The sequence below is a fragment of the Canis lupus genome, chromosome 4 (genome assembly GCF_003254725.2).
Source record: "Canis lupus dingo isolate Sandy chromosome 4, ASM325472v2, whole genome shotgun sequence".
NCBI lineage: Eukaryota > Metazoa > Chordata > Mammalia > Carnivora > Canidae > Canis > Canis lupus.
This window is the reverse complement of record NC_064246.1, coordinates 55,253,186-55,277,597: the sequence shown is the minus strand read 5'-3', so window position 1 is coordinate 55,277,597 and position 24,412 is coordinate 55,253,186. Positions and strand designations below refer to the sequence as shown.

The 24,412-nt window shown below is 41.7% G+C and overlaps 1 pseudogene; it reads right to left on the bottom strand.

The window, feature by feature from the left end:
• Positions 1 to 4,861: 4,861 nt before the first annotated feature.
• LOC112651653 (methylosome subunit pICln-like) lies at positions 4,862 to 22,927 on the bottom strand (annotated as a pseudogene).
• Positions 22,928 to 24,412: the final 1,485 nt, after the last annotated feature.

Below are 24,412 nucleotides of genomic sequence, written 5' to 3'. Positions count from 1 at the left end.
TTGAACTAGCAGTGGTGAGAGTGGACATCCCTGTCTTGTTCCTGATCTTAGGGGAAAGGCTCCCAGTGCTTCCCCATTGAGAATGATATGTGCTATGGGCTTTTCATAGATGGCTTTTAAGATGTCGAGGAATGTTCCCTCTATCCCTACACTCTGAAGAGTTTTGATCAGAAATGGATGCTGTGTTTTGTCAAATGCTTTCTCTGCATCTAATGAGAGGATCATATGGTTCTTGGTTTTTCTCTTGCTGATATGATGAATCACATTGATTGTTTTACGGGTGTTGAACCAGCCTTGTGTCCCAGGGATAAATCCTACTTGGTCATGGTGAATAATTTTCTTAATGTACTGTTGGATCCTATTGGCCAGTATCTTGTTGAGAATTTTTGCATCCATGTTCATCAGGGATATTGGTCTGTAATTCTCCTTTTTGGTGGGGTCTTTGTCTGGTTTTGGAATTAAGGTGATGCTGGCCTCGCCTCATAGAACGAATTTGGAAGTACTCCATCTCTTTCTATCTTTCCAAACAGCTTTAGGAGAATAGGTATGGTTTCTTCTTTAAACGTTTGATAAAATTCCCCTGGGAAGCCATCTGGCCCTGGACTCTTGTGTCTTGGGAGGTTTTTGATGACTGCTTCAATTTCCTCCCTGGTTATTGGCCTGTTCAGGTTTTCTATTTCTTCCTGTTCCAGTTTTGGTAGTTTGTGGATTTCCAGGAATGCATCCATTTCTTCTAGATTGCCTAATTTATTGGCGTATAGCTGTTCATAATATGTTTTTAAAATCGTTTGTATTTCCTTGGTGTTGGTAGTGATCTCTCCTTTCTCATTCATGATTTTATTAATTTGAGTCTTCTCTCTCTTCTTTTTAATAAGGCTGGCTAATGGTTTATCTATCTTATTAATTCTTTCAAAGAACCAACTCCTGGTTCTGTTGATCTGTTCCACAGTTCTTCTGGTCTCGATTTCGTTGAGTTCTGCTTGAATCTTTATTAACTCCCTTCTTCTCTTGGGTGTAGGATCTATTTGCTGTTTTTTCTCTAGCTCCTTTATGTGTAAGGTTATTTTAAGATTTGTGTGGAATCAGAAAAGACCCCGAATAGCCAGGGGAATTTTAAAAAAGAAAACCATATCTGGGGGCATCACAATGCCAGATTTCAGGTTGTACTACAAAGCTGTGGTCATCAAGACAGTGTGGTACTGTCACAAAAACAGACACATAGATCAGTGGAACAGAATAGAGAACCCAGAAGTGGACCCTGAACTTTATGGTCAACTAATATTCGATAAAGGAGGAAAGACTATCCATTGGAAGAAAGACAGTCTCTTCAATAAATGGTGCTGGGAAAATTGGACATCCACATGCAGAAAAATGAAACTAGACCACTCTCTTTCACCATACACAAAGATAAACTCAAAATGGATGAAAGATCTAAATGGGAGACAAGATTCCATCAAAATCCTAGAGAAGAACACAGGCAACACCCTTTTTGAACTCGGCCACAGTAACTTCTTGCAAGATACATGCACGAAGGCAAAAGAAACAAAAGCAAAAATGAACTATTGGGACTTCATCAAGATAAGAAGCTTTTGCACAGCAAAGGATACAGTCAACAAAACTAAAAGACAACCTACAGAATGGGAGAAGATATTTGCAAATGACCTATCAGATAAAGGGCTAGTTTCCAAGATCTATAAAGAACTTATTAAACTCAACAGCAAAGAAACAAACAATCCAATCATGAAATGGGCAAAAGACATGAAGAGAAATCTCACAGAGGAAGACATAGACATGGCCAACATGCACATGAGAAAATGCTCCGCATCACTTGCCATCAGGGAAATACAAATCAAAACCACAATCAGATACCACCTCACACCAATGAGAATGGGGCAAATTAACAAGGCAGGAAACAACAAATGTTGGAGAGGATGCGGAGTAAAGGGAACCCTCTTAGACTGTTGGTGGGAATGTGAACTGGTGCACCCACTCTGGAAAACTGTGTGGAGGTTCCTCAAACAGTTAAAAATAGACCTGCCCTACGACCCAGCAATTGCACTGTTGGGGATTTACCCCAAAGATACAAATGCAATGAAACGCCGGGACACCTGCACCCCGATGTTTATAGCAGCAATGGCCACGATAGCCAAACTGTGGAAGGAGCCTCGGTGTCCAACGAAAGATGAATGGATAAAGAAGATGTGGATTATGTATACAATGGAATATTACTCAGCCATTAGAAATGACAAATACCCACCATTTGCTTCAACGTGGATGGAACTGGAGGGTATTATGCTGAGTGAAGTCAGTCAGTCGGAGAAGGACAAACATTATATGTTCTCATTCATTTGGGGAATATAAATAATAGTGAAAGGGAATATAAGGGAAGGGAGAAGAAATGTGTGGGAAATATCAGAAAGGGAGACAGAACGTAAAGACTGCTAACTCTGGGAAATGAACGAGGGGCGGTAGAAGGGTGGAGGGCGGGGGGTGGGAGTGAATGGGTGACGGGCACAGGGGGTTATTCTGTATGTTAGTAAATTGAACACCAATAAAAAATAAATCTAAAAAAAATAAAATAAAAAAATAAAAATTCCATCTTAAAAAAAAAAGAAAGAAAACATCAATTGATTTGACTGCTCTCACATTAAAGATAACATACAAATTTTAAAGTATCAAAGCAAAATCAAAAGGCAATATTCAATTGGGGAAACATTTTTTAAATATATGGCAGGTAATGGGTTAACATTCTTGAACTACAAAGAGCCCTGAAAATCAACAAGACCAGGGCTCAGTGGTTGAACATGGACCTTTGGCTTAGGTAGTGATCCTGGGGCTCTGGGATAGAGTCCTACATCAGGCTCTCCACAGGGAGCCTGCTTCTCCCTCTGGCTATGTCTCTGCCTCTCATTCTGTGTCTCTCACAAATAAATAAATAAAATCTTTTAAAAAATCAATAAGAGGGATCCCTGGGTGGCACAGCGGTTTGGCGCCTGCCTTTGGCCCAGGGCGCGATCCTGGAGACCCGGGATCCAATCCCACATCGGGCTCCCGGTGCATGGAGCCTGCTTCTCCCTCTGCCTGTGTCTCTGCCTCTCTCTCTCTCTGTAACTATCATAAATAAATAAAAAAATTAAAAAAAAATAAAAAAAATAAAAAAAAAATCAATAAGACTAATATCCCAATAGAAAAGGTAGGAAATATAGGTAGGCAATGATTAAGGGAAGAAATACATATTTTAAATAAGCATTTAAAAATATTCATTCTCTCTAATAATCAAATATTGCACTTTAAAACTGTGCACTTGTCACACAATTGTCTAGGATTAGAGAGACTGGAAACACCTAGCATTGAGAAGCTGTAGAGAAAAGAGCACTCTGAAGCATTTGGTAGGAGAGCAGTTCAGCAACAAGAGCCTCAAAAAAATTGGTATTCTTTAACTAGTTATGCTTAAAGATATTTATAATAGTAAGAATCGAAAATGACCTGAGGCATTCCAGTAATGGGGAGCTGAATAGGTTATATTACTTTTTGGCATTTTCTAGCCAAAGTAGCACCTTTGTGGGACTTAGAAAAGGCTCCTCTTGCTCCAGAGAGAATTACCCCATCCAGTCCCATGGCTTGTGCAGGCAGCTGCTAGTACATCGGATACCATGGCTCTGATAACGTATCATGTGATGCTATGCTACATAGCCATTAAAACACGTGTTTGAATAATTTGGAATGCCATAAAGATATGTTCACAATATGCTATTAATCACATAAAATGGATGAAGTGCCAAGAATAGTTTCTGGAATGTAATAAAAGCTATTATTTAATTTAATGAATTAATTTATTTTTTAAAATAGAAAACCTATATTTATTTGTTTAAGCTATTTGTTTAAGCTATATTTATTTGTTAAGCTATATGTTTAAGACAAAACAATTATTGTCTGAAATACTCTGAGGACTTTATCTCAATTTCACTCGTTACATAAACCGACCCAAGAGGTTAGAAATTAAAGAGGATAACCTACCTGAGAGTTTATAAACGACAGACTGGTGAGACATGGTGGAAGGAGTCAAAGCTAGTCAGAAGCACTTGTGCTAGTGATAGAGTATGTGGCTGGGATGTTTCCCAAGAGGCTTCCTAAAGATCCCTGAATAAATTTATCTGGGTCCCAAATCATTACAAAGACCCTTATCCCCGTGGAGAATGAGCAGAGGCTGAAATCTCTTTGTCTTTCTTTTTAAGGGGTATGGGGATCCTTAGGCTCTGCCCCAGTAAGAGCTATTATATTAACACAAAAAAAGATTTTATTTATTTATTTATTTATTTATTTATTTATTTATTTATTTATTTATTTATTTGAGAGAGAGAGAGAGAGATCATGAGTGGGAAGGGGGGTGGCAGGGGCAGAGGGAGAAGCAGACTCCTCACTGAGCACGGAGCCCACTGTAGGGCTTAGGCTCTGAAAGGGCATATTTTAGACTCCATCTCCCTTCTTTCCATCCAGTCTACCTACACCTCCAAGCCCATGCACATTCTTACCGCGTGGGCCTACCAGGTTACAAAGATGCATATAGTGAAAGCTGGAACTGGAGGCCTATTCAGAGTGCACTTTTACACAGAAAGTTTTGGGGTAGATGATAAACTACAAATATCCTCGTGGTTAAGTTAATTCCCTTTTGTTAAAAAAGATCATAGTTCCTTCTGCTCTTGACAGCTTTTTGTCTCAATATAGTCTGTCTCAAGAAAGAACTGGTTCAGGTAAGCTTAGGAGAAGGAAAAAGACTTTCTTCAACATCCGCTCCACGGTAGAAGAGGCACCAAGTTCTTCCCTACATTTATGAGTAGAATCCCACCAGCCTAAATCATTCTCAGTGATCAATAATATCTGCATCCTCAAACTGGCCAGTAATTGTTGCTCTAGTATCCACCTCCATCCCATCTTCATAATCTCTTCCTGAATCTTGTGTCCAGGCTCCAGCCACTGTTAAACTGGCTGCTTGCAGGCTGAGAAGGCATACCTTCTCATCCCTCCAGTGTGATTTGGCCTTCTGCTGTTAAATGAGATAATCCTTCATAGGTGTAAAATGTACGGATGTCTCCCTGCTCTTGCCCACGAGCTTCTACATCACAGTAATCATCTGAATCTTCACTCTTAGGAGCTGGATGCAAAGCCTGAACATTGCCTCCAATGCCGATTAATCACGAGGCACAAATTTAAATCCAGCAATAGCTTCAACTTATTATCACTGTCTGCTTCTTCTTCAGCAACAGATTCTTTTGATTCTTCTCCAAATTCGGCGTTCACCATAACATACACATGTTATGGATTTTAGGTTCCTGGACACTGCCTGCAAACTAATGGTCGGGTGTTCCAGAGAGAATCCTAATCCAGAGCCATCTAACCAAGACAGGGAGCTCTCAGCGACGGCAGGGGCATTGCTATTCAGCAGAGCCTGGCTTTCTGGCTGCTGCACTGGAGCCCCTCAGCCAAGCTGGCTGCAGGGAAACTTTTGAGGAAGCTTGTTGCTGTGGGGAAGGAGGAAACACAAGTAGAGAGGGAGACAGAGCACAGCAAGTCCAGCTGCTCCCCTCATCCTGTCCCAGCAAGAGCTATTATTTTAACACAAAATAAATTTTATTTATTTATTTGAGAGAGAGAGAGAGAGAGCGAGCATGAGTGGGAAGGGGGGGTGGGAGGGGCAGAGGGAGAAGCAGACTCCTCACTGAGCAGGGAGCCCAGTGTAGGGCTTGATCCCAGGATCCTGGGAGCAATAGTGTTAAGAGATGCTTAACTGACTGAGCCACCCAGGTGCCCAATCGCTACTATTTTATTTTATTTTATTTTATTTTATTTTATTTTATTTTATTTTATTATTTTTTTCCAAACGCTACTATTTTAAAGTAAGTTTTTAAGTGTGTACACAAGCTCAATTTAACAAAGAATAAGTAATATATGCATAGAAAGAAAACTAGAAAAAATTACAATGATATATACCAAGATTTTAAGCATATTACATTGGGCTGATAAGACTACAGGCAACTGTTATTTTTAATTTTTTAAAAAGATTTATTTATTTATTCATTCAGAGAGAGAGAGAGAGAGAGTCAGAGAGAGAAGCGGGCTCCATGCAGGGAGCCCGACGTGGGACTCCATCCCGGATCTCCAGGATCACGCCCTGGGCTGCAGGCGGCGCTAAACCGCTGCGCCCCCGGGACTGCCCGTTATTTTTACTTTTTGTGTTTTTCTATACATTTGATATTTTCTAGGTGGAATATATATTATCTAGGTGATTAGAAAAAGAAAAACCCAGTTAAATCCAAAATCAATCTCATTTAAAGGGCCAAACAGAACTAGGTCAACAATACAGCTTACTCAGGAGAAATGTGTGCTTTTGGCTACTTTCATTATTTTGAGTTTTCACATAAAAATTTAAGCCTCATGGATGGAGAGAAGAATCAGTGGAGAGCAACTGTTTAGAATGACATTCAGGGCAGCCTGGGTGGCTCAGCGGTTTAGCGTTGCCTTCAGTCCAGGGCCTGATCCTGGAGACCTGGGATCGAGTCCCGCGCCGGGCTCCCTGCATGGAACCTGCTTCTCCCTCTGCCTGTGTCTCTGCCTCTCTCTCTCTCTCTCTCTCTCTCTGTCTCTCATGAATAAATAAATAAATAAAGTTAAAAAAAAAAAAGAATGACATTCAGTGATGGTGGTGGAAATGAGCACATTAGAATGTCATGTCTAAATGAGAGGAGTTTGCATGAAACAGGCCATTGATGTGCAGGTTGTAACCTGAGCAAAACTGTCTTCTGACCCAGCTCTGCTCCTCACAGATGTTAGGGGTCTAAAGAAAGCTTGGCACGGGACAGAGAACAGATGGAGCACATGGTGGGAAACCTCTGTGCCCTCCACTCAGTGAGTAAGGGGGGAGATAAGGAGAGAGCCATCTTTTTGCAGTTCGTGCTTAAGCCTAAGTTAACTTTATAACATGGCTAGTTCCTTCTTTATATCTGAGTTCCTTGTTCTGATCAGGTGTGGGGTGCCAAGTAAGAGTGTTAAATGTGGCATTTCCCTTAATGTTTTGTTTTTCCTTAAGCCATTGGTGTTAATTACTGGTGTTAATGGAGAAGAGAAAGGCCACAGACTGAGTGAAATAATCAGATGTCCATGTCCTTAAAATGGAGTTTCATATTTACCCCATTCCCTCCCTCCCTCCTTCTCTAATATTTCCCTGAACTATTTACAACCCTCCAGGAACCCCTCACAGGCCTAAAAACAAAGCTTAAACTCTTTATCTTGGCACAAAAGACCTGCTTTTCATTCTAGCATCTTCCCATGTCACCACATCCTCCAACCATACCAAACCAGCATTAGTTCTCTTAAACACGTATGCCATGTTATTTCATGTCTCTGGGCACTTACTGATATTATCAAATGCCCACTGCATGCCAGGCACTATGCTAACTGTATTAGCCTCTGCCTCATGCCAATCCTATCTTGTCTCCATTTTATAAGTGAGAAATCAGGGGTTCGAAGACACTCAATAATCTGCCTCGAATCACACAGTAAGTGGCAGTGTCAGAATTTGAACCCAGGTTGTTTTTTTTTTTTTTCACTGCTTTATTGAGCTATGATTGACATACAAAAAGCTGTAGATGTTTAATATATACAACCTGATGTGTTTGGAGATACGCATACGCCTGTGAAACTGTTATTAGTATCAATGCCATAAACTTAGCCATCGACTTCAAAAATTTCCTCCTTCCCCTGGAATCCAGGTTTGAATCCAAAGCTTGAATTTTTTTTTTAAATTGTGGTAAAATAGGTACAACATCAAACTTACCATTTTGACCATTTTTAAGTGTATGCTTCTGCGGCATTAGGTCCATTTACATTGTTGCTCAGCTGTCATCACCATCCATTTCCAGAGCTTTTCATCTTCCCCACCTGGAACTCTGTACCCATTAACACAAACTCCCCAGTTCTCCCTCCTCCCAGCCCCTGGAAACCACCCTTCTACTTTCTGTCTCTGAATTGGACCACTCTGGGTGCCTCATGTAAGTGGAATCGTACAATATTTGCCTTTTTTTGTGATTGGCTTCTTTAATCTAGCATAGTGTCTTCAAAGTTCATCCATGCTACAGCATATGTTAGAATCTCTTTCCTTTTTAAGGCTGAGTAATATTCCATTGTGTGTATAGATCACATTTTGTTTATCTGTCCACCCATCGATGGACACTTCGGTTACTTCTGCTGCTTCTTGTGAATATTGCTGCTGTGAACACAGGCATATAAGTATCAGTTTGAGTTCTGCTTTCACTTCTTTTGAGTATTTACAAGGTAGTGGCATTGCTGGATCATCTGGTAACTCTGTGTTTTGTGACATGCACAGGGTAGGAGGTTACAAGCCAGTCATTTTGTAGACTCCCCCTCAATTGGTTAGACTCATGCTATGATTTTGGCTGGAATGTTGTATATCACATCTCGCGGGATGGCACAGGATATGTATTCGGTTATTGGTGTTTTTAACTTTGATCACTTAGGATGCTGGGGCCAGCCAGGTGTCTCTGCTATAAAGTCTTTTTGTGATTAATAAGTATCTTGTGATGAGATACTTTGGAACCATGTAAATATCTTTCCTATCAGCCTCTCACCCACTAGAGTTTGGCATCCATTAATTGATGTTTCTTGATGAATAGATTATAACTACGATGGTTATAAAATGGCGATTTTTTAATACCACCATCATTTCTCCTGCATTTATTAGTCATCTTTCTGCTATATAGAAGAGCTTTCTCTTCTCATTTATTTATGCATCAATTCTATCAGTATGGATTTATGGGTACTACCCTATCCAGTGGGTTCTGATCTATTACAATCATATATTTTAATTCTCACAACTTCTCAGACTCACTCAGTGGAAGCTACTTCAAATTGGTTCTTGTGTCCTCTTGACATTTCTTCATCCCTGGGCACTTCCATACTTTGAACAAAAAGATGGTTCTAGGCTCATCATGTTTCCCCCCTGGATCAGTGATTTGAAGACAGCATGTTTATTTACGGAAATAAGGCTACTCCTAAATGTTTGAAATGCAAAAACAGTACTACCCAGGCTGCTTCATGTGTACCCACCGTCAAGCTACACGGGTTTTGGGTGTCACCATGAGCTTGTTACCAGATTCGTTAGGTGTCAACTCCAACAGAAGATGTGTGCATTTTACAGCCAATGAATGTTAGCTGTAAACCTGGGCCCTGAGGGAGCCCCTATGAAGGCTCTGATAGCGCTGATAGGGGCAGCAGAATCATTGGGTTTTCTTCTCACAGATACTCCAGGGCCTGCCAGCATGGGAGCTCTGTTTGGAGAGAAAACAGTTTTTACATATTTCTCCTTAATGGTAATAGAAGTGAAACTATTGTTGTAAAGAGGACACCAGGTTTAGACTGCGCCATATGGCACCAAGCGGCGTTCATCACTACAGCTTCCAACGGCTGAACTCAAAATAGCCCATATTTCTGCCTTGATGGAGAATTAGCCCTTGACTGCCAGGAAACACTCATTGTAGCAGCTCTTCAGCCATGTAATCTAAAATAATTACTAATTAAATGAGAATAAAATAGAGTCCATAATAACAATAATAATCACTGTAGCATTGGTCATTATCCAAGTTACTGATTGGTGGAGCATGACCTAGGGGAAGATGGCTTGCCAAAAGGGGGAAGACCAGTGAGGGAGCTGAGGCTTTCTCACGACTGCTGAGGTAAGGGCTTGGGCCTGCGCTGGGGGCTTGATGACTGCACACCCAATTTCACATTCCATCTATATGGCCGATCTCATGTTGTTTCAAGGCATTTGTTCACTAATATAGCAGGCAGCACGCCGTGGAAAACCAAGGAAAAGGAACAGCTGTGCGGCTCTTGTCAACAAATTTATATCATCGTAGGAAACAATTCAGGCAATTACCTTGTTTTTGAAGCTCCACAAGCGTCACTCTTATCACCTTCTTGGGATAAGGAAGGCCCTCTCATAAGAAGGGTGTGTCAGTCCAACACCAGGAGGTTGGAAGTGAGTAGGTGGGTTAACTTCAGATGGAGTGGGTTTCAGATCACATGCATAGGCTGGCCAGCTCTCTAGGAAAGTATAAGGTGGAGGCTGTCTGGGTTAGAGACAGGGTTTCTGCTTCCCTTTGTTTGCATGACCAAAAAGAACATGTATTCCTTTACTTACTCGTTCATCCCACAAATGAGTACCTACTGTGTGCCAGACATGTGCTGAGTGGCTGGGGGCATGCAAAGAAGAAAGTGCACGAGAGGAGAGCAGGGGGCTCTTTGCAACATGACATCTATGAAGGACCCTTAAAGAAATGTTGAGGCCTGAAGTCAAAGGAGTGTTTGGTTAGGCAGACAATGAGGGGAGAATGTTCCCAGCAAAGGGATGCCATGTGCAGAGGGCCTGCATGACCATGGAACCTCATGAGTTTGAGGAGGTGATGGGGGTGCGTTGTGTACAGAGAGGTATAGAAGTACTGAGTGGGGGAGACTGTGACAGAGGAGACCTCGGTGTGTGTGTGGGGGGGGTCCCCCTGGCTTCAGGGCTTCAGTAGGCTAGGGAGGAGCCCGGATTTTGTTCTCAGTGCCAGCAGAAGCTTTGGAGGTGAGTGGCAACAGAATCTGGTTTCTGTCCATAAAAGTTCAGTCTAGTTGCTGGTGGAGAATGGCCTGGAGGGAGCAGGGCCTGGACTGATCCCAGACACCAGGTAGGAGGTCACTAGAGAATTCAGGTAAGAGAGGACAGTACAATCAAGGAGATGGCAGGGCATGGCAGCGAGTAGCCTGATGGGGCATTCATTTAGGTAGTAGACTTGGCTGGGGGTATCAGAGTTGGTTCTCAGCTCTCTGGCTTGAGCAACTGGATGAATGGATGTGTATGCTAAGGTGGGAGCTATCAAAGAACAACTTTATCTGAGTGTTAAAATATTGTTTATTTTTATTGTGGCAAAATATACGTAACAAAACTTACCATTCCAGCCATTTTATTTTAAAGATTTTATTTATTTATTCATGACAGACACAGAGAGTAGAGAGAGAAAGATAGAGAGAGAGAGACAGGCAGAGGGAGAAGCAGGCTCCATGCAGAGAGCCTGACATAGGACTTGATCCCAGGTCTCCAAGATCAGGCCCTGGGCTGAAGGTGGCACTAAACCACCGAGCCACCTGGGCTGCCCCATTCCAGCCATTTAAAAATGTACTCTTCTGTGGCATTCTTCACATTGTGGCACCATCACCACCATCCACCTCCAGAACTTTTCCATCTTCTCCACCTGAAACTGTACCATTACACATGAATTCCATGTTCACCCTTCCCGTGACTCCTGACTTCCACCATTCTACTCTGTCTCTATGAATTTGACTGCTCTATGAACCTCATATAACTACACAATATTTGTCCTTTTGGGGCTGGCTTATTTCACTCTGCACATTGTCTTCAAGGTTCATCCATGCTGTAGCATGTGTCAGAATTTTCTCCTTAAGGCTGAATAATTCTATTTTATGCATGTGCCATAATTTATTCATTCATTGATGGGCATTTGAATTGCTTCTACCTTTTGGCTATTGTGAACATTGCTGCTACGAACATGAGTGTACAAATACCTGTTGGAGTTCCTACTTTCACTTCTTTGGGGGATATACCCAGAAGTAGAATTGGTGGATCATGTGGTAATTTTATATTTATTATTTTGAGAAACCACCAAACTGTTTTCTACAGCAGCTGCACCATTTTACATTCTCACCCATAGTGCATAAGTGTTCAGTTTCTCTATATCCTCGCCAACACTTGTTTTTTATTTATTTATTTTTTGGATAATTGCTATCCTAATGAGTGTGAAGTGATATCTCATTGTGGCAAAACACTCAGATTTTTAGATGAGAGAGGTCCACGTGGCACTGTCAAGTGAATGGTTGGCTATATCCAGTAGGATTTACAAAGAACAGTCTTCTGACCCACGGTTCACTTCGGATTCTGTTGACCATGCTGTGCAGTGGGCTCTTGTGAATGCCTCATCATTGTGGAGTTTCCATATGTGTTGTTAAGGTATCTTCTCTCTGCCAGAGTGCCTACTATTTGAGGATGGGAACATTTGGGCATTTGGATTCACTTCTGGTGAACAAATGCCATTTTGTACTGGTTCTCCCTTTTCTAATCCATATTGCAGCTCCAGAGGATATTAAACAAGAATAACTAACTATGTGCTACACATGAAAGTGGTGGAAAGCTTCAGAAAGGGTATTTATCACCGTGGTCCTGGGAGGTATATCTAGCTGAAATCAAATAGGTTTGATGATCTTTTGGAGTGAATAGAAGGAATTTTTGTTTGTTTTTCTTTTGTTTTGTAACAAAGAAAATGCAGCCTTAAAGCGTTTTTCAATTTCTCTCTCAGCTTCCTTTCATTCTCTGATTTCTTTACTCTTAATGGGATAACATAAACCAGTTTTCTGTCGTCTATTATTCATCAAAGCTGTCGATTTAACCTGAACAGAACGAAGGCAAGGATGTTATTAAAATAAAACAACTTCCAATTGAGCTGCTAATAAATGCTGAAATGCATCCACATTTCTTCTATTGATTATATCCTGCCGACAAAGGCAAACACAAGCATGTACCGCACGCTGCCCGTGGAAATGAAAGATTTAATTAGATGAAAACCGAATGAGCTGGAAGATCTACTGCACTCAGCTATCAAACAATTGTTATTCATAATTGGCTGTTTGAAATGTCCCTGCTTCTTGAGCCTTTTTCACTTAAAAAAATTCCCTACCATGCAGTAAGATGAACACGGTCGTTAGTAAATTTTCCCCTGTGCATTTTACAAGCTCAAGGTTGTAGGCTAGAATGAGCCCTGTCAGGCCATAAATCAGGTGTAATAGAACATCTTGAAATTGAGAATTAGCAGGCTAGAGCAGAGAGACAGCATGTCTTCTCCATTTCAGGCCCATCTTCAAATGCTTCAGGTGGGAAAAGAGGTGCTGGTGGGGAGCATGTAAGAAGTGGTCCATAAACTCAGAGAGTGGGATTCTTTAGAACTCACTAGCTCTGCAAGTGTGTGCATGTAAAGTTTAACGTCTGGCAAATGCACTGCAGTTTAGTGGTGGGAGTGTATTAAAAAGTTGGTATTCACTTTACCCAGGAATGTTTCAAGCATAAAGTGTCCTGCTTTTTAAGATAGTGGAGGAAAAGAAAAATGCACAGAAATCACTGCCTGTGGCAGCCACGTAGCAGTTAGCCTTTTCAGGTTTTCCTTCTTGGAAGGCCGAGGCTTAAGTTCCTCATTTGCACAATGAGGGTATTAATTGTACCTATCTCATTGATTTGTTATGGGGATTAAGTGAGACAATGTAGGCAAAGCTTTTAGCACCGTGACTAGGCACATGGTCTGCACTAAATAAATGTCAGCTATTAGCAATAAGAATTCACTTTCCACATGCATGAAGCCAGGAAGGGAAGACATCATTTCTTCTATTTCCCATAGCATCCTTTTTAAAATTTTAGATCAATTTAATTAACATATAGTGTACTATTAGTTTTAGAGGTAGAGGTCAGTGATTCACCAGTTGCATACGACACCTAGTGCTTATTACATCACGTGCTCTCCTTAATGCCCATCACCCAGTTACCCTGTCCCCCTGCCACAGTCCCTCCAGAGGCCCTCAGTTTGTTTCCTATAGTTTAGCATCTCTTCTGGTTTGTCTCCCTCTTTGATTTTGTCTTATTTTTTCCTTCCTTCCCTTGCCCTATGTTCATCTATTTCGTTTCCTAAATTCCACATATGAGTGAGATCATATGGTATTTGTTTTTCTCTGACTTATTTTGTTTAGCATAATACCCTCTACTTCTATCCACATCATTGCAAATGGCAAGATTTCAGGTTTTTTGGTGGCTGAGTAATATTCCATTGTATATATGTACCATATCTTCTTTATCTACTCATCTGTTGATGGATATCTGGGCTCTTTCCATAGTTTGGCTATTATGGACATTACTGCTATAAACATTGGGGTGCATGTGCCCTTTGGATCACTATGTTTGTATCTTTTAGATAAATACCTAGTAGTGTAATTGCTGGGTAGTAGGGTAGTTCTTGGGAAAACTTTTCATCTGAAATGAAAGAAGTGTCAATATCTCAGTCTTGAGGTTCTTACAGATTCAGTAAGATGGGAGTTGATAATCATTCAACAAATATATATTTAGCATCTTAAATCATTTTAAAAATAGTACTTTGATTTTCTGATTACAAAAGAAGTAACAGCTGCTCCTTGACAGTGGGGCTGTGAGGGTCATGGTTAAGAAGCAGGTAGCGGAGCCAGATTGTTTGGGTGCACATTCCTGCCCACTCCCCAAATGTATGAAGATTGGATGAGTTAAGACACATAAAATACTTGCAACTGGGGTTAGCACATAATGTGAGCTCAGTAAGTTCTAACTAATGTTTAATGAAATACAGTAAAACTCAACTAAGAGATCCCTCATCCTCATGACCCTGAGATGACTGCTAATAAATATTTACTAAAAGTGTGCTATGTGATTAACACAGCACTATGCATTGTGTGGCTAAATATCAGTTCATTGCTGAACTCTTATTGCCTGCAGGCACTGCACTTGGTGCTTTGCATGTTTTATCTCATTTAATTCACATATTTAATTCACGGTGGGCAATATTATTTTCCTCTTTTTTGAGATGAGAAAACAAGCTCCGTGATGTTAGGTCACTTCCCAAGGTCATATAAGTGGTAAATGATGGAACTAAGACTCCATTGCAGGTCTCTGGTTGCAAAGTGGAATTTTATGCTGCTCTACCTTGATGAGGCCTAATATTGAGTGGACCCATGACAGCCCATCTGAAAGAGAGAAGCATCACCCACGTGAAGTGGGAGAACTGACGGAGGACACGAAACACGCAGTTCATAATTTGCTCCGTGCTGTAACTGTAATTCTTCTAACCAGGCCTCTGACACTTTTTCAACGTAGTGATTTGGGCATTAGAGCAAAGCTGGCACATGAGTTCTGCATCCCCAGCGCAATGCTGCATATTAAACAGGGACTCCAGGAACCCAGGTGGGGTTTTGCAAGGAGAGTTTATTGAACTCCTACCTGTTTGGGCCTGATTCTGGTGTCAGAGGGCTCTGAGTTTATGCTACACCAGAGTCTTAGGATAGATATTTTTTCTTTACTATCTGGCCCCCTGCAGCCACCACTTCTGTATAAAAACACCGCGGTGTGTTAGTTCTTGTTTCTCAAGTGTAATTTGGAGTCAAGTGGAACAGATAAACAATGTCAATGAGAATATCTCTTGCAGACACTGACAGGACTTATCCGTCTAGAAACGAGGAGATAAAGGATGCATAAATGTTTAATTTTTCTTTGCATGTTAATGTAACCACTGAGCTCTCTTGGTCCCCGAGCAAATTAATCATCACAGAATGAGAGTAAATGACACACGATCTGTATTGAGCTGTTGTCTGTTGGATCAGCCACCCCTTGGCGTGGTATCATGGAAGAGACAGGGCTCTGCAGCGGAGTGGAGTGAGCAGCTGTGATGGCTCTCAGCATATTAGAAGTCTCCTTGGAAAGCTTAGGACACTGATCTTCTAGCTTGAGGTTGGTTCTCGGCATGTTTGTGGAATGAAGGTTCATCTCCCTTGTGGAGGAGGTCCAGAGCTGGACTCCAAAGTCCCGCTGTTAAGGTTAGCTTCTCCAATCCCTAGCTGTGTGACTTTTATAAGTCCCAGCCTCTCTGAGCTTTATTTGGCTCATGTGCAAAATAAAGTGGTTGCTAATAACTATATATATAACACGAAATATGTATCAGTGTTTATGTATGTAAATCCACATATACACATAACGTAAAATTTACCATCTTGCCCATTTTTAAAGGCACAGTTCAGGAGGCTAATAAACTATACTTAAATATAATTGTAACACTATGAATATTGTCACCACTTGCCCAAGAGGCTGTTGTGCAGAGCAGATTACAAACAAGGATGAGAAGATGCTTGCTGAAGCATGAAGTGCTTTGTAGGCCTCAGTTGCTATGGCCTGTGTGACCCCACCCCCTCTCTGGGGCTTGACCTTCAGATTGCTTTAGCACTAACATTCTGCACAAACACTACTTCTACCTGGCAGAGGTCCCCAAGTCAACAGGGAGGCAAGCCTTGCACGAAAAGGCTGCGTTTTCTCTAGTGGGGCATCAGTGCATGTGGAGGTTTTGTCACTTTTCCAGTCACCCTTTGGAAGGAAGCCATTGGTACAATCTGTCTGACTTGCCAGTGACCCTGTTATATCTGTCTCTGTCTGTATCCATATTTGCAACCGTATCTGTAGCCATATCTATCTTCTGTTTGTTTATTTATTCAAAAACGTTTATCTAGCACGTCCTTGTTGCTGGGTGCTGTTTGAGGTGCTGGGGATACCACAGTGAACAACAGACAGATCCTCTGCCTTCTCGGAGCCTCCCTTCCAGTGGGTAAGGTAGACAATAAACCAGGGGATAGATAAGAACAAGGTAGAAGTGAGGGATGCCGTAGAGGAAAATCATGCCAGGCCAGGAGCTGGAGGGTGACAGGGGCTTTTCTTTTAGATGGATCAGTCAGGGAAAGCCTCCTCAGAGGTGTCACTGGAGCAGAGCTGAATGAGTGAGTGGACTGGCCACAGGGAAGTGCGGGGAAGTATGCTCCAGGCAGTGGAGGGAAGAACTTTCCAGAGGCCAAGGAGGCTCCTCTCCTCCCTGGGTCTGTTCCACCATGCGCGCCCGGGGCCAGCTCCTTCCACTCTCTGGCTCTGCTGCATCCTAGAGTGCGGCCCTGGGCCACAGGGTCACAGGTGACCCACATGCCCTGCATGATGGTGTGGTGGCCTGCAGGTAGGGGGACGTAAGTGAGGACATGTCCTTAGTTTTTAGGCAGTGACCTTGGAGTTGTAGACGTGACTTTGTCTTAAGTTTCACTGGGCACAGCATAGCCAGATTTAGCAAACAAAAATACAGGACACGCAGTCAAATTTGAATTTCAGATGAACAATTGTCAGAAGTTCAGAAGGAAAAAAACAGAAATAAAATGAATGAACCACTAAAGAAGTAATTAGCAAAAAATTATTGTGCACATACCAAAAAGGCAGTATGTAAACCAACTCAAACCAAAATATAGAATGAAGCTCAGATGTCTAGTGTCAAAAAGCAGCTTGTAGAAAGCATTCGCTTGTGGGGCAATGACTATTGTTCACAGGGAACAATTTAAGCTTTGCTTATGATTTTCAGAGGCATGAGCAAGAAATGACCCAGGTCAAGTTAGCCGTGCTTGTCTTGCAAAATAAGCTAAATAAAGCTTTGCTCATTTGACTGGTTTTGGTCAGGAAAGTTTGAAGTCAGGTCTCTCTCTGTGTTTGATTTTAACACAACTGATGTATTTTTTTTTGAATAGGGCATAGTTATACTAAAACAATGATTGGGCTATTAAACATTGTGATTTAACTTTTATTTTAATTCCAGTATAGTTAGCATAGTTATATTAGTTTCAGGTGTGCAGTATGGTGATTCAATTGCATATATTACTCAGTGCTCATCATGACAAGTGTACTCTTAATCCCCTTTACTTGCTTCCTCCATCCCCCATCACCCCACCCTGCACCTCCACCTCTGGTAACCATCTTTGTTCTCTGCAGTTAAGAGTCTGTTTCTGGATTTGCCTTTTTTTTTTACTTTGTTTATTTGTTTTGTTTTGTTTCTTAAATTCCACATGTGTGAAATCATATGATATTTTCCTTTCTCTGACTGACTTATTTCACTTAACATTTACTCTCTAACTCCATCCATGTCTTTGCAAATGGAGAGATTTCATTCTTTTTCATGGCTGAGGAATAGTCCAGTATGTGCGGGTGCATGTGTAGATACATCTTTTTCTTTTTCTTAAGATTTTATTTGAGAGAGAGAGAGAGTGCATGAGCAGGAGGAGGGGCATAGGAAGAAGCAGACTCCTTACTGAGCAGGGAGCCCAAAGCCGGACTCAATCTCAGGACCCTGGGATCATGACCTGAGCCGAAGGCAGACACTCAGCTGAATGATCCACCCAGGTGCCCCTATGACACATCTTTATTCATTCATCTGTTGATGGATGCTTGGGCAGCTTGCATATTTTGGTTATTGCAGTAATGCTGCACAGTTACTTAACTTTTAATTTGGGAAATACATATACCAAAAAATTATTGGTTATTTATCTGACATGCAAATTTAACTGAGAATCCTATATTTTTTATGGCAAACTTAATTGTCCAGAACCTAGTCGTATAGACTCATCTAGCTTCAAGAGAGTCTGAAAACCTAGTCTTTAGGTGGGCAGTATTGCGTCCAACTACAACCTGGGATTTTAATTACTGAAAGGAAGAAGGGAAATATGGATACCAGGGACAACTAGCAGTCTTTGTCAAAACTTACAGTCTCATTCATTCACTTATTCATTCTACCAATATTTATTAAGCACCTACTGTATGACAAGCATTGGATAAACAAGATAGATAAGGCTCCTACTGTCAGAGAGTTTATATATTAGTGGAAAAGACAGACAATAACAACTTAAACATGTGTCAGATTTCGAGTAGTAATAGATGTTATGGAGAAAAATGAGGCAAGTCAAGTCCTAGAATGTGATGGGAAAGCTGCTTTTCAAATGAGAAGGGTAAGGGAAGCTTTTTAGAGAAAGGATGTTTGAGGAGAGACCTGGATGAAGTGAGGGAGGAAGTGTGTGGAGCTCTGGGAAGAGCATGTTGGCCAGAGGGACCAACTAGCACAAAGACACTATTGACCTTGGCATGTTTCAGGAACTAGAAGGCCCATAGGGAGCCATGGAGGGATCAAGGGGCAGAGTGTAGGGGAAGCAGGCAGGAGAGTGCCCTGAAGGACATGCATGACAAATGCTTTTTTAAATTGTAGGAATGATGAGATGCCACTGGAGGGATTTGAGCAAGATGGTTACGTGATTTAATTTATATTTTCACAAGATCACTGTGCCTGCTGGCCAAAGTGGCTCTAGGGAACAAAAGTGGGAGAAGGGAGAGGAGTTAGGTGCCTGTGGCAGGGTACTGAGCTTGATAGGGCCATAGGGTAAAGGGACGGAGAAGTGGTGGGATTCAGGATATAGAGGTACTAACATCATCATCATCTGACAGAGGAGGGAGGCTCTGAGAGTCAGGGCTGGAATCTAGGTCTGTGTGACTTTGGTGCTCTGCTGGGAGGAGGTGTGGGGTGCTGCTCACAGGAGGAAGGTCTTGTAGCTTTGGGAGATGGCCAGAACCCTTGGTTCCAACAGTGCAACAGGAGCAAGAGGGAGGAGGACTGGAGACGACGAGGGCCATGTTCACCCTTTCCTCCTACGTTCTTCCCAAGCGTTGATTCTGCCCAAGACTCCAGATCTAAGACAGTCTTACTGTTTTTGGCATCATTAGGATTAAAGCTTATCTCCTTCTCCGTGAAAAAAATAAAAAGTACCTGCTCTTGGAAGTTGGCAGCTCTCAGCAGTAACACCAACAGCACATAAACTTTTCAAAGAGGAAGGTGACTGTTTTATTTTCTGGGTTTCTCGGGTCCCTGGGTTGGAGAGGAAAGCAGCTTTGGAAGCAGCCACACCTGGTTCTGAATCTCATTTACCAGCTGAGCCTTGGTTTTTTGTATCTGCAAAGTGGGATCATAACACAGCTGCTCCACATAATAGCCGAGGGCTTTAGAAGAGAAAATGTGCCCGAAACTAGTAGCAGCCAATAAATGTGATTCATTTTATGATTTTGTGATCATTTTGGCTCTAGCCTGCTCTAAGCACTGTTCTTTATCTTTCCACCAGTTCCCTTACTGACCCTAATCTTTTCATTATTGCTCACCCCCTTCCCTTGCTTGCTTCTGTTGTGATATCTAGAGCCCCACATAATGTGGTCTTGTTGGAAAAAGGAATGAAAAGTAGTGGAAACATGTCAGGGCAGGGTGTATGGAATATGGAAGTCCCTTCCATTAACCTGTTCTCTAGAATTGGAATATGAAATATTCATTTAAGTCCAGTGAAAAGACATTGCGAACTTGATGTTCTTGCTCAGTCCAGAAGCACACTGCTGATAAGAAACAAATTAGAAATGTGAGCTTTCTCCAAGTGCCATCAAGATGTGTGTTGCTGGTGGAGCTGGTCTTTCCCTGCAGGTCACTTAGGCTCTTCCTGAAGCATATATTTGGATGGAAATGATCACTACATCTGATGAGGCCTGAGAGCTTGGTGTCAGATTTGGGAAAGGTATTTGAAGTCCTGTGTATTTGAATCGTGTGTAAACACATCATGCAGTGTGTCTGGTTGTTCTTGGTGGGGGGCAGGAAGTGGATCTTGAGGCAGTGGATTTCAAATATAGATCAGCTGGTCAGCTGGATGGAACAACTAATAGGCTGTGGACCCACAGCGGGAAGAGCTCTTAGAAACCTACAGGAACAGTTCTTTTTTCAAATAAAGATACAAAAGCCCAAAGAGGGGTGCCTATTTGCTCAAAGTCACATGGCTTTGCCTGAAAGTAAAGCATGGTAGGACTGTGATAGGCTTTGAGATCAGAAAAGTTGGATTCAAATCCTGGATCTATCATTATGTTCCTTGGGTAAGTTACTTAACTTTCTTTTTTAATATTTTATTTATTTGGCAGAGAGAGAGAGAGAGAGAGAGAGAGAGAGAGAGAACGCAGGAGCACAAGCAGGGGGCGTAGCAGAGGGAGAAGCAGGCTTCCCATGGAGCAGGGAGCCCGATGTGGGGATCCATCCCAGGACTCCGGAATCATGACCTGAGCCGAAGGCAGATGCTTAACTGATTGAGCCACCGAGGCACCTCGTTACTTAACTTTCTAAAGCTTCAATTTCCTCACTTGTGAGATGGGGCTGCTAGATGTTCCTACCTCACAGAATGAGTATGAGGGTTAATAAGAAAATCTATGTAGAATAGGACAATGCTTGGCACCTAGTTAAGTACTCAGTAAATATTGGTGTTTTGTCATGTTGATGCTAACACATTTTTGAGGCTCCTGGAACTGACAATAGGAAAATCTGTTTACTGCTAACATGCCACAGGACTTTGGTTTGGTCCTTATGAGAGAGTGTGGCGAGTTGAGTTGTGTTACGCCAAAAGATCCATGCATGTAACTCCCGTTTCCTGTGAATGTGACCTTATTTGAAAATAGGGTTTTTGCAGATGTCATCAAGTTAAGATGCAGTCATACTGGATTAATGTGAGCCCTAATTCAATGCCTGGTGTCCTTATAAGAAGAGGGAAATTTGTACACAGACACATGGAGGTAACACCACATAAAAACAGAGGCAGAAATTGCAGTGAAGCAGATGGGTGATCATCAGGGGCTGAGGGGTGGGGGAACAGGAAGCGAGTGCTTAAGATGATTTCCTTTTGGGGTGATAAGAATGTTCTCGGGCTAAATAAGAGTAGTGGTTGCACACCATTTTGAATGTACTAAATGCCACTGAATTGTATAATTTAAAGTGGTGAGTTATATGTGATGCAATTTTTTTTTTTTTTATGTGATGCGAATTTTATCTAAGAACACAGAAGCCAAAAATAATCCCTCTCCACCCCAGTCCTCTTCAAGGACTGTTGAGGTGGCCTCTGGAAAGATAAAACTCTGGCTGGGCTCTGAGTCTGGTGGAATTACCCAGACTGAATGCCATGGGAATGTGGGAGTCCTCACTCTCTCTGTTTGCCCTTCCTACCTCTCCCCAGAGGATCTCTTAGGGCTGTTTGCACCAGTGCAGAGAGGTTAAGAACACAGGCTTTCAGAGATTTTAATCTAATTGTGAGTCCTGACCTGGCAGATGCTATAAATCCTCTCTGGGTCAGTTTCCTTGCTTATAAAGTAGGAGTGAAAATACCTACCTCACAGCGTTTGCTAGCATGAACTAGGTAAAGCATTTAACACAGCACATGGTATATTATTACTGCTCAATAAATGGTTGTGACTATTATAAATAGTAATTCTATTATCTTTTGTATCCACCTGAACATAGTGTTGGTTGCCAAGATCTAGAGGTGGCAAGAAATTGTGCCTTAAGCCAAGTTCTCTAAACAGAATCCCAAACCCCAACAGCCTACTTGTGGGGTGAGGAGAAGAGATTCAGCAACAGTGGAGGATATTATCATCTTAGTTGCAGTGTTGGTTTTGAAGGTGTCTGATAAATAGTATCCTTCCCTGCCTGAGTCCTATACCAATGGGAACATAAGATAGAACCCAAGAAGAGAGGTGACCAAGGGATGCCTGGGTGGCTCAGTGGTTGAGCATCTGCCTTTGGCTCAGGCATGATCCTGGTATCCAGGGATCGAGTTCCGCATCAGGCTTCCTGCAGGGAACCTTCTTCTCCCTCTGCTTATGTCTCTGCCTCTCTCTCTGTATCTCTCATGAATGAATAAAATCTTAAAAAAAAAAAAAAAGAAGATAGATGAACAAAATATCACTATTATACCAATGAAACTGATTTTGGAGAATAAAGGGAGTTCATATGGCTGATCCCCAGAATGAGACTTCACACTCTGTTATAGACAGCTGGATAGCTGCAGAGCTGCCCAGACCGAGGCCTCCCCTGCTAAACTCACGGTGTGAAGGAACAGAGGGGTGTGCTGGGCCTCAGTGAGGGCTCCTTCCCAAGCCCGCCAATCAGGGCAGGTACTCACCCTCCGGGTGGAGATCTGCCAGGAACACTGCTAGTAGAGCTCTGTCCTGACAGGAGTCATGAGAAGGATGGAGGTGACTTAACACTGGATGGGCACAAGTCCCATGAGTTGTGCCCATGGCAAGGCAGATATAATTTAAAGCTTCCCCCACATCTAGATGGTGCTCCCGCATCCTCTCCACGTGGTCTGACATGGTGATGGCCATGGCTGGTGCTTCCTTCCTTTACGTTCCCCAAGGAGTTCTTTGTTACAAAAGGAGATAAAATAGCAAAATAACCAAGGAAACAAACAAAAATAAAACCCGAGAACAGCCTCATTTTGTCCAACATTTGGGGAATGGTAAAATAAATTATAGAATATCCGTTCAACAGAATGTTAAGAAGCCACTTAAAAAGAGGGCTGTTTACAAAGGGTTTGTAATGATGTAGGAATTATATGATGATGTCAAATGAAAAAAGCATGATACAGAATTGCACATATAGCTTGAACTCAGCTGTATTAAACCTCCCTAAGATTATGCATAGGAAAACAAAAAGAAACTGGGAGGAAATTTGCAGAATATTAACAGTGGTTGTCTATTTTTTTCTGCTGTAGTTTACAAATTTTCTGTAATAAGCATGTATTTCTTTTGTATTGGAAAAAATCAACTTTATTAAAAAAACTACTTTTATAATGGTTAGGGTTATACATTATCACATTATCAGTCAAGCCAGCAATTTAGAACTTCATGGATTCACAAGATTATAGAATGCTAATAGGATTCCTAGTGTTGAAGTTTCCTAGTTGCTTGTACTGATTTTACTAGTTTAAGGATCAAAAAAGTTTTTGAAGCTCTCCTGGAAACTATGGCTTCTTTCTTCAGAACATGTCATATGCAATGTACTATCATTTAAGTTGCTTTTAGTTTCAAGTTACAGAAAGCCCTATTCAAAGCAGCTTAAATAGTGGAGGTTTGTGTAACTAAAACTTTAGGGATATCAGGTAAAGAGTGATCCTGCAATTCAACAATTTTACCAAGACTCTCATTTCTTCTGTTTCTCTGCTCAGTCTTCTATAATGTCATCTTCATCCCAGGGCTGGCTACCCTGTGGGTTCCAAGATGGCTAGTGGGAGTTCCTGGAATTTTATTCTTACTTGTTCTCATCTAGCAGGAAAGAGCATCTGTATTTCAGTATTCACAGCAGAAGTTGTAAGATTGGATGTGATTGTAAGGTTTAGGCACATGTTTCATCTCTGGATCAATATCCTGGCCAAGAAATAGAGAACCCTGATCTCCTTAACTAGGTAACTTGTCCTGCCGTGGAGCTAATATGAAATTAGTGTCCCTGGGACCACATTATTTTTTAAATTGTAATTGGTTTTGTGTGCATACAACTTACTGCATATAATTTAAGCTTATTCTTAAATTCCTCAGAGCTTGCCCATCTACCCAGGTTAAGAATTCTTGGTTTAAACCCATTTCCTTATTTTAGAGATGGAGTTTCAAGACCCAGAGGTCATAAATGCCCAAAGCCATACAGTTACCTCACTGACAGTTTATTGCTTGCCTCCTCACCAAACTCCCTCCAACTTCACATGCAATCTGCAATCATGAGTCAGAGATGAGTATATAGTAAGTAAAACCCTTGACAAATCCCTCTCTAGGACCCAGGACAGATGTGTTTTGATGAAGAGATGGAGAGGACCTTAT